The sequence below is a fragment of the Phaseolus vulgaris genome, chromosome 11, assembly GCF_051622355.1.
Source record: "Phaseolus vulgaris cultivar YP4 chromosome 11, ASM5162235v1, whole genome shotgun sequence".
Taxonomy (NCBI): Eukaryota; Viridiplantae; Streptophyta; class Magnoliopsida; order Fabales; family Fabaceae; genus Phaseolus; species Phaseolus vulgaris.
In genome coordinates this window covers 23,178,832-23,190,000 of record NC_143508.1, presented here as the reverse complement: position 1 = coordinate 23,190,000, position 11,169 = coordinate 23,178,832, and positions in this window count along the sequence as shown.

The following is an 11,169-nucleotide window of genomic DNA, read 5'->3' as shown; positions in this document are numbered from 1 at the left end:
GCGAGAAGAGATTAAGATACATTTGCCTTAGTTTTTTCCTTCCATGTAAAATCAAAGATCAAAGAAGAGAACCAAGATGGCGTCGCCAGAACAAGGCATTGCCAAGACAAGGCGTCGCCGAGATAGCGATACCAAGAACAGGTATCACTAGAACAAAGCATCGCCAGAAGTAGGCGTTGCAGTCAGATAATCAATCAGAAGTCAAGTTTAGAGCAAGATTACAGGTATGTTCATCATAAGTCAAAATCCAATTTATCGAAGTTTCCCAGTTATTGAGTTTGCATGATTGTCATTTTAAGTTTTCAAAGAAAAGACTTTGTCGTCCTTGTGTAATTTAGGGCAGATTCAGATCGCATGCATTCAGTCCAGAGTTTTAAGACCTCATCGCCACCTTGCGATCGGACGCAAAAGTATAAAGTTTTAAGCCCTCATCGCCAGTTGGCGATCGGAGGTAAAGGTTAAGTTTTAAGTCTTCATCGCTGCTTGGCGATTGGAGGCACAAGTCAAGTTTTAAGTCCTCACCGCCACTCGGCGATTGGAGGCACAAATTAAGTTTTTAAGTCCTCATCGCCACCTAGCGATCGGAGGCACAAGTATAAAGTTTTTAAGTTCTTGTCGCCACCTGGCAATCGGAGGTGAAAGTTAAGTTTTAAGTCCTACTCGCCTAGAACGAGTATAGGCGAGAACAGAATAAAAAGTCTTACTCCCCTAGAGCGAGTATAGGCGAGAACAGATCAGAAGTCCTACTCGCCTACAACGAGTTTAGGCGAGAACAGATTAAGAAGTCCTACTCGCCAAGAACGAGTATAGGCGAGAGTTCAGAGCAAGATGATAGATATGTACAGTATGAGTTAACATCCAGGCGCCTAGTTCTTGACTCGAGGGATTCCTTCGGGACGCCCCCTCCTCAAGTATGAATAGCTAGCCTCGGTACCAGATAACAGTTCAAACCCGGGCGCCTAGTCCTTGAGCAGGGGTTAAGGGATTCCTTCGGGACGCCTCCTCCTCAAGTATGAATAGCTAGCCCCGGTTCCAGAGAAAGTCCGCCTCACCCTCGAGTGAGTTCAGGCAAGATGAGATTGAAAGTCCTCAGTGCATCCAGGGGAAAGGTAGCCCTGGGCAAGTTGAGGAACCAGAGAAAGTCCTCCCCACCCTCGAGTGAGTTCAGGCAAGATGAGATTGAAAGTCCTCAGTGCATCCAGGGGAAAGGTAGCCCTGGGCAAGTTGAGGCACCAGAGAAAGTCCTCCTCACCCTCGGGTGAGTTCAGGCAAGATGAGATTGAAAGTCCTCAGTGCATCCAGGGGAAAGGTAGCTCTGGGCAAGTTGAGGCATCAGAGAAAGTCCTCCTCACCCTCGAGTGAGTTCAGGCAAGATGAGATTGAAAGTCCTCAGTGCATCCAGGTATACCCCTGGGCAAGTTGAGGCACCAGAGAAAGTCCTTCTCGTCGTCGAGCGAGTTCAGGCCAGATAAAGTCCTTCTCGCCGTCGAGCGAGTTCAGGCCAGATAAAGTCCTTCTCGCTGTCGAGCGAGTTCAGGCCAGATAAAGTCCTTCTCACCTCAGAGTGAGTTCAAGCAAGAACAGAGTACAAGACCTGATGTGATTCCAATAGCCATATAGAACAAGATTCTTGACATTTTTAGGAATCACCTTAAGCTGGAAAATATAGAGGCACTTTCTTAGAGTTGGATCATGGTTCTAAGTCAAGAACTCACCAATAACAAGTACCAAATCCCAAACTCATTTGGATGAACCAAATATTGTCAAATTGAATCAACAAAGGAATTATAAAATGGATTGACCGAACAGAATTAGGCAAGAAAACATATGAACCGAACATAAAAGGAATTGAAAACAAAAACAGAACATAGGTGCTGGAAAATGGAATAGCCGAACCAAAACAAATCAAAAACACAAGGCAACATGAACAATTGAAAAAGAAGAAAGGAAGGAGAAGAGAATGCTCATGAAGATGGAAGAATGGTTGGATGATCACGCCACTAGAAGTATGGTTGCTCCTACATGAGTGTGCAAGCCGCCACTTGAGGAAACCATGGTCCTTCAAGATAAGACTAGAGTAGAGGGCTCAAAAGCTCTCCAAATGCTCACTCCAATTTTGAGTATAGTTTCTTTAGATAAATTCAAATCTGAATTTTACAAGGAAGGCACCTCTATTTATAGCCTAAGGTGCTGAAAAATGAAAGCTAAAACAATTCAAAATTCCCTCCCAAATCAATCTAGAACCGGCGCTTATTTGCAAAGCAAGGAAGGTGTGATCCTTTCCTTCACTTTGGCACCCCCTATTCTACTCCTACACCTATCTACTAATACACCCCCCTAAAGCTCCTAACTAAAACCTAAAAGATGCTATAACAAAAGAGGTTTCTAAAGTTTCCCTCTAAGCACCTTTAACTAAAGAAACTACAAAAAGAGAAAATAAATGTCCTCTAGCTCCCAAAGCTTTGAACATGCTTCTTGTAATCCTTTGAGGTGGACTTTGACCTCCATGGGCGTCCTCCATTTGTGCCTCCACCTCTTCTTGAGCTTGATGAGTAGCCTCCATGTTCTCTTGAGCTTGATCTCCATCATACTCCCCGAGTTGGAGAGAATTTGACCACGAATTCTGGAGACCTACAGAAAAAGGACTGAGATCGCTGACATTAAAAGTATGACTACCTAAGAATGTATCAGGCATATCTAACTCATAAGCACTGTCATTAATCCTCTTGAGGACTTGGAAAGGTCCATCCCTCGAGGCATTAGTTTGGACTTCCTTTGAGTAGGAAAACGATCCTTCCTCAAGTGAAGCCAAACCCAATCGCCCTCATCAAACAACAATGCTTTTCTCCTTTTATTGGCAAGTTCAGCATACTTGCCAACCTTCTTCTCAATTCTCTTCTTGATGTCTTTATGCAAAGTTTTCACAAAAGAAGCTTTTTCATCCCCATCTTTGCACAAGACATCTTCAAGAAGGGGAATAGGAAGAAGATCAAGAGGTGTTAGGGGATTAAACCCATAGACCACCTCAAAAGGAGAATGGGAGGTGGTAGAATTTACTACTCGGTTATATGCAAACTCAACATGGGGTAGTAAATTCTCCCACACTCTAGGATTCCCCGAAATAAAGCATCTCAATAGTTGTCCCAAAGTTCTATTCACCACCTCGGTTTGACCATCAGTTTGTGGGTGGCAAGTGGTAGAAAATAAAAGCTTAGTTCCAAGCTTGCCCCACAAGGTCTTCCAAAAGTGACTCAAGAACTTAGGATCTCTATCGGACACTATAGACCTAGGAATCCCATGCAAGCGAACCACTTCTTGGAAGAAGAGGTTTGCAATGTGGCATGCATCATCCACTTTGTGGCAAGGAATAAAATGAGCCATCTTTGAAAAACGATCCACTACCACAAAAATGGAGTCCTTTCCCTTTGATGTCTTGGGTAAGCCTAAGATGAAATCCATAGATATATCTACCCAAGGCATTGAAGGGATAGGAAGAGGAGTATAAAGACCATGGGGATGCATTTTAGACTTAGCTTTGCGGCAAGCTATGCATTTATCACACAAACTATGAACATGTTTATGCATATGAGGCCAAAAGAAATGTTCATGCAACACATCCAAAGTTTTAGCAACCCCAAAATGTCCCATTAAACCCCCCTCATGAGCTTCTCTAACAAGAGATAATCTAATAGAGCATTGGGGAACACAAAGACGTTTTCCTTTAAAAAGAAAGCCATCTTGAATAAAAAAGTCTTTGTGTCCTCCTTTAAGACACTCTTGATAGATGGGAGAAAAATCAAGGTCATCATGATAAAGTTCCTTAATGTGATCAAAACCAAGATATTGAGAGGTTAAAAGATTTAGCAAGGTGTATCTTCTAGAAAGAGCATCCGCCACAATATTTATTTTGCCTTGCTTGTGTTTGATCACATAAGGAAATTGCTTAATGAATTCCACCCACTTAGCATGCCTCTTGTTAAGTTTGTTTTGGCTTTTCAAATATTTAAGAGATTCATGATCACTATGTATCACAAACTCTTTGGGAAAAAGATAGTGTTGCCAAGTAAACAAAGCCCTAACAAGTGCATACAATTCCTTATCATAGGTGGAATAGTTGAGATGACTTCCCTTCAATTTCTCACTAAAATAGGCTATGGGGTGGCCCTCTTGAAGGAGAACAGCCCCAATACCTATACTTGAAGCATCACACTCAATCTCAAATGTCTTAGTGAAATTAGGAAGGGCCAAGATGGGAGCATTAGTGATGAGAATCAAATAAAGGAGACTTTTATTAATGGAGGAAGAGGACATCCACCCTCACATTTGAAGTTCTTCCTTCTAGTCTTCTCAAAATTAAAAGAAGAAATAAAATAAAGATGAGGCCCAAGCCCAAAGCCCAAGCCCAAGCCCAAGAAGGCCAAAGCCCAAAGAGCCCAAGTCCATCCCATGAGGGGCAAGGCCAAGCTTTGAAATACTCTTGTATAGTTTTAGGAGGTTTGGTTATTAAATAAAGGTGTGTGAAAATGTAAAATAAAGTCACATTGTCCATGTGACTTAGGAGAGTGGTGTAGGTGTAGTTTTTGGGAGGTGTCATAGTAGAAAAAGGTCACACCTCCCATGTGACTTGTTTTTGGTGGGAATTTCAAATGAGTTTATTTGAAATTTCCCACCTATTTTTCAGCACCTTAGGCTATAAATAGAGGTGCTTCCTTTGTAAAATTCAGATTTGGAATTTGTAGTATCAAAACTCTCCCAAATTGGTGATTGAGTGTAGTGAGAACTTGTCTTCTCCTCTTCCTAGTCTCATCTTGAGTGCCTTGGTTCTCTCAAGTGGCGGCATTGCACACTTATCTTGGAGCCTTCACACTTCAAGTGGCGTGTTCATCAACCAAGAACTACAACCACATAAGTCCTCTTTCTTCTCCATCTTCTCATTCCATTTTCGTGCCTATTTGAATTCCTAAACATGTCTTAGGTTCCTTTCTTGCTTTCTATTCGGTGTTCTTGCTTATTTTCATGTTTCAATCGGTTCATCTTCTTTCTCCTTGGATTTGTTTGGTGCATTTCAGTTTTGAAGCATTTTAATCGGTTCATTTCATTTGTTATGCATTTTAATCGGTTCATTTGCATTTTTACATCTTTTAATCGGTTCAATTGGCAAGAAATGGGTCTTCCATGTGAGTTTGGTGTTTGGTGCAAGTTTTGGTGAGTTCTTGATTATAGAACCTTGATCCAATTCTATTAAAAGTGCCTAAGCTATCTCCAACTCAAGTTGATTCCTAAGAATGTCAAGAATCATTCATATTGTGCTATTGGAATCACATCATGTGGTATCATGAGTCTTAGGTTCATTCTTGTTTAATTGTTGAGTTGTGTGCACTTTATTTCAAGAGCTCTTTAATTTTTCTTGCAATTTAAGTTTCTGTTTTAGAATTTTAATTGAGTATTCTTGCTGTTTTTTCTTTTGCTCCAAGTGTTTGTGGAAAGGTTTATGGCACTCATAATTCTTATGAGTATGGTTGCTCTTTTGGAATGGCATTATCCTTCCTAGAGTTTACCTTAAGCTTCCTTCCACTTGTTACAATTTGTGTTGTGTCTTTTAATTTTTGAATCTTGTTAAGTTTTGTCTTAGTCATGTTATTCCATATATGTCATTACTTCTAGTAGTACTTTTATTGTTTTGATTGTTTCTTGCTTTGGTGTCATATATTTTTTCTGAATTGATGTTGATCCTTTGAGCATTTTCTTTTTAGCATTGAGTTCATACTTGTATTCTAGACCTATACAAGTTCCAATACATCATTTTCTATTATGTCTTTGCTAGTTCATCATCCTGTTTTTTTATTCCTATTAGGATTCCTCTGTTTCTGAAAAAAGTGCTTACTGTTTTTCCTTATTGCAATTGATTTACGTACTGTAAAATTCTGAAATTCTGGATTTGAGATATTGAAAGTGTTAGAAAAGAATAGAAAAAAGAATCATTCAAAAATATGAAGTACACAAAAAATGATAAATAAAATAAAAAAAGTGTACATTCCTGCCGAAAAAAATACGGTAATCTGGCAGTGATTTTAAAAAATTTATTTCTCTCAATTGGCTTACTGTTTTTAATTGATTCCAGTGCCATTTTTGAGTTAACATCTTGAAGTTTCTGTGGTATAAATTTCATAATCCAGTTCGCTCTACAACGTTCCAGTTAAATCAGTGAATATCAAACACAGTTTGCATTTAAAAAAAAATTTCCAGTAGCTAATATTTTTTGTTTTCCTCATCTACTCTAGTGCTTTTCCTTAGGTATTCTTTTGTGTGCCTACTTTTCTCATTGAGTTCTTTATTTTCTTGATTGTCTTTCATTCTTATTCTTTGAGTTTGTCTTACATATAGTATTCCTTTTGCAATTACCTTTCCTTGCTTATACCTTTTCTTGTTTGTCTTTATTGTTTCTTTGGTTTTGTGGTGGTTTGCTCTTAAGATTGGTGTGCTTGCTTTGACATATTTCATTTGAGGATTCCAAGGCCTCAAGATCAGATTGGTGCAAGAACATTATTTCTTTGAGAGTGATCTCTTTTTTCAGCCTCATTTCACTTCGGCAGTTTCATTGCCAAGCTCACTGTTTTTGCTAATTTTGTTTCTTAACTTGTTTGCTGTTTTTGTGTGTTTGCTGTTTTTTATTTGCAAAATGGCTGGCTATTCAAGTGGTGCATCTTACAAACAGCATTCTCCTTCCAAAGCTTCAGTCCTTGGTGAAGAAGAACATAGAAGAAGGAGGCATCACCATCATTCTCATGAAGAGAGCTATAACCGTGACCAAAGATATCACCAAGTGTTCAACATTGCTTGTAAAAAAGTCCCTAGTTTTAATGGTGATAGTGATCCTAATGTGTATTTAGAATGGGAGACTAAGGTTGACCATTATTTTCATGTGTATAAGGTCCAAGATGACCAAAAACTTAGAATAGTTTCTTTATCCTTTTTGGGCTATGCCAAAGAATGGTGGCATAAAATTGTAATGGACATTATATATCGCAAGAAACCTCCCGTGGTTTCTTGGAATGCTTTGAAAGAGTGTATGCGCGCGAGGTTTGTTCCTCCTTCTAGGAAGGAACACTTGTTGAAGTTCCAAAGGCTTCCTCAAGGACATAGGATGGTAGAAGAATACATTAAAGATTTTGAAACAACTTTGACTAAAATGAATATGCATGCTGATGAAGAGTCAAAGCTAAAATGGTTTGTACGTGGTTTGAGAAGAGATATTAGAGAAATTGTAGAATTAAATGAGTACTCTTCTTTAAAGAAAGTGTTTCGCCAAGCCATCAAGGTAGAATCCTATCTTTTGAAAACAACTTTCAAAAATACTCATGATTATAATTTCTACAACTCTTCTAGGAAGGATGCCAACAAAATGTCTACTCAAAATTGTCCTTCCAATTTTTCCAAACAAACCATGTTTCCAAACAAAGTTTCTACTACAAATCTTTCTACTCCTAAGTCACCTACCAAAACTTCAAATATCAAATGTTTTAAATGTTTAGGTTTTGGGCACATAGCTCTTCATTGTCCACAAAAGCAAATCTTAAAGATAAACAAGGTAACACAAGACCTAACTCACCCACTTCCCACAAGTCAAAATAAAAAAGACAAAGAAGAACAAGTTGACATGAGTCTTCTCCTTTCACCTCCAAGGTGTTTTCCTTCCTTATCTTTTTCATTACCCAAGGTTTCTATTTCAACACCATCTTGGTTAAAAAGTGTTAGGGATGATTTCATACCTCCTAATGGTTTTCACCATTTAAGATGCCTTTTCCCAAAAGATATCATCATTCCCAAACAAATTTTTCCAACTTGGTCGATTTATAGAACCTCCTTTTCTGAAATCCCATTGTTTACAAAAGATAAGTCATGTTTACATTTTTCTTCCACTTTTAATTGTAAAACTAAACTGACTTTGTTATATGCAGGGATTCAGAATTCGTGGACGAATTCTCTCCAACTCGAGGAGTATGATGAGAATCAAATAAAGGAGACTTTTATTAATGGAGGAAGAGGACATCCACCCTCACATTTGAAGTTCTTCCTTCTAGTCTTCTCAAAATTAAAAGAAGAAATAAAATAAAGATGAGGCCCAAGCCCAAAGCCCAAGCCCAAGCCCAAGAAGGCCAAAGCCCAAAGAGCCCAAGTCCATCCCATGAGGGGCAAGGCCAAGCTTTGAAATACTCTTGTATAGTTTTAGGAGGTTTGGTTATTAAATAAAGGTGTGTGAAAATGTAAAATAAAGTCACATTGTCCATGTGACTTAGGAGAGTGGTGTAGGTGTAGTTTTTGGGAGGTGTCATAGTAGAAAAAGGTCACACCTCCCATGTGACTTGTTTTTGGTGGGAATTTCAAATGAGTTTATTTGAAATTTCCCACCTATTTTTCAGCACCTTAGGCTATAAATAGAGGTGCTTCCTTTGTAAAATTCAGATTTGAATTTTATCTAAAGAAACTATACTCAAAATTGGAGTGAGCATTTGGAGAGCTTTGAGCTTCTTCTCTAGTCTTATCTTGAAGGACCATGGTTTCCTCAAGTGGCGGCTTCCACACTCATCTAGGAGCATCCATTCTTCTAGTGGCGTGATCATCCAACCATTCCTCCATCTTCATGAGCATTCTCTTCTCCTTCCTTTCTTCTTCTTCAATTTGTTCTTATTGCCTTGAGTTTTGAGTTGTTTTTGTTTCGGTTCCTTTAATTTTCCAGCACCTATTTTCTGTTTAGTTTTTAAATTCTGTTCGGTTCTTTTGTTTTGAAGTTCAATTCTGTTCGGTTTGTTCTTTTCCTTCTCCTTTGTTGATTCAATTTGACAATATTTGGTTCATCCAAATGAGTTTGGGATTTGGTACTTGTTTTGGTGAGTTCTTGATCTTAGAACTATGATCCAACTTCTAAGAAAGTGCCTCTACATTTTCCAGCTCAAGGTGATTCCTCAAAGTGTCAAGAATCTTGTTCTATGTGGCTATTGGAATCACATCAATTAGTCAATTTTTCTTTCAAAGTATCAAAAGCATTTTGTTGTGCTTCTCCCCAATGAAAGACCACATCCTTTTTCACTATGTCATTGAGTGGTGCGGCAATGGTACCAAAGTTGGGGACAAATCTTCTATAGAAAGAAGCTAGTCCATGAAAACTTCGGACCTCATTCAAAGATTTCGGTGTAGGCCAATTTTGAATGGCCACCACCTTTGTTTTGTCCACATGGACCCCTTTACAACTCACAACAAACCCTAGGAATTCTATATGATCAAGAGCAAACATACATTTAGCAAGGTTAGCATACAAATGTTCCTTCCTAAGGGTTTCTAAAACTTGCCTAACATGCAACCTATGGTCATTCAAAGATAAGCTATAAATGAGAATGTCATCAAAGTAAACCACAACAAACTTACCAATGAAAGGTCTAAGAACATGATGCATGAGGCGCATGAAGTTACTTGGTGCATTAGTTAAACCAAAAGGCATAACTAACCACTCATATAAACCAAAGTTGGTCTTAAAAGCCGTCTTCCATTCATCACCCGGTTTGATACGGATTTGATTGTAGCCGCTTTTAAGATCAATCTTTGAAAAGATTTTTGAACCATGTAATTCATCCAACAAATCATCTAGTCTAGGTATGGGATGCCTATACTTAATGGTTATGTTATTGATGGCCCTACAATCCGAACACATTCGCCATGTGCCATCCTTTTTTGGCACTAAGATGATAGGCATAGCACAAGGACTCATGCTATCTTGCACCCACCCTTTCTCAATCAAAGCCTCAACTTGTTGGCGAATTTCCTTGGTTTCACTTGGATTGGTCCTATATGCTGGACGATTTGGTAAAGAAGAGCCCGGTATCAAATCAATTTGGTGTTCAATCCCTCTCAAAGGTGGAAGTCCATTTGGAGGATCTTGAAACACATCTTTGAACTCTTCTACCAAATTTTCCAAGCAATAAGGACTATCAACAAGTGATTCAATGCTAAGAGTTCTAGGGATGGCTAAAAAAAGAGGATGATGAGCCACTATTTCCCTTTCAATGTCACGCCTAGACACAAGGAGTGTAGGCTTAGAACTCTTATCTTTTTTATCTTTTTCACTCTCCCTCTTTTTCTTCATGATAACTTGGTCCTCATGGACTTCTCTTGGAGAGAGAGATTTTAAAGTAACCTTGTGACCATGGAATTCAAAAGATAATTTGTTGGTAAAGCCATCATGTAAAACTTTTCTATCAAATTGCCAAGGCCTTCCAAAAGAACATGAGTGGCTTCCATGGGCACAACATCACATAATACCTCATCTTTGTATTTTCCAATGGAGAAATGGATGATGACTTGTTTATTAACAATTATTTCTCCTACTTCACTAAGCCATTGTAACTTGTAGGGCTTTGTATGAGAGATAGTAGGCAATCCAAGCTTATCTACTACTCTTGTACTAGCCACATTTGCACAACTACCCCCATCCACTATCAAGGAACAAATGTTGTTTTGAATAAGACATCTTGTATGGAAAATATTTTCCCTTTGACTTTCATCAAAAGGTTGTGAAACTTGTCCAAGAAGTCTTCTCACAACTAACAAGTCCCCTTCAAGTGGACATTCGCTCTCTTCCTCACTAGATGCATGAGAATGCAATGAATGCTTTGGAGAATCCGAATCATGCTCACTAACTACAATGCCCTCATGCATGTACATACTTCGTTTGGAAGGACAATTTGCAGCAATATGACCATAACCCATACATTTAAAGCATTTAGTGTTAGATGTTCTAGTGGGAGACTTAGGTCTAGAAGTTGATGGCTTAGATTCCTTGGGTTTGAAAGAAGAATCTTTGGAAGGATGTTTAGAAAAAGAAGTTTTGTTTCTCCAAGACTTGGAGTAGTATCCATCATTGGAAGCATTTTTAAAAGAGGTTTTCTTAGCAAGTTGGGCTTCCACCTTCATTGCAAGATGAACTAAAGAGCCCAATGATGAATACTCTTGTAACTCAACAATGTCTTGAATATCCTTCCTAAGACCACTCACAAACCTAGCAACCATGGCTTCTTCACTTTCTTCTAATTCAATTTTAAGCACAAGCGTCTCAAGCTCCTTATAATATTCATCCACATTTAGCGTGCCTTGTTGAAACCGTTGGAGTCTCAACAT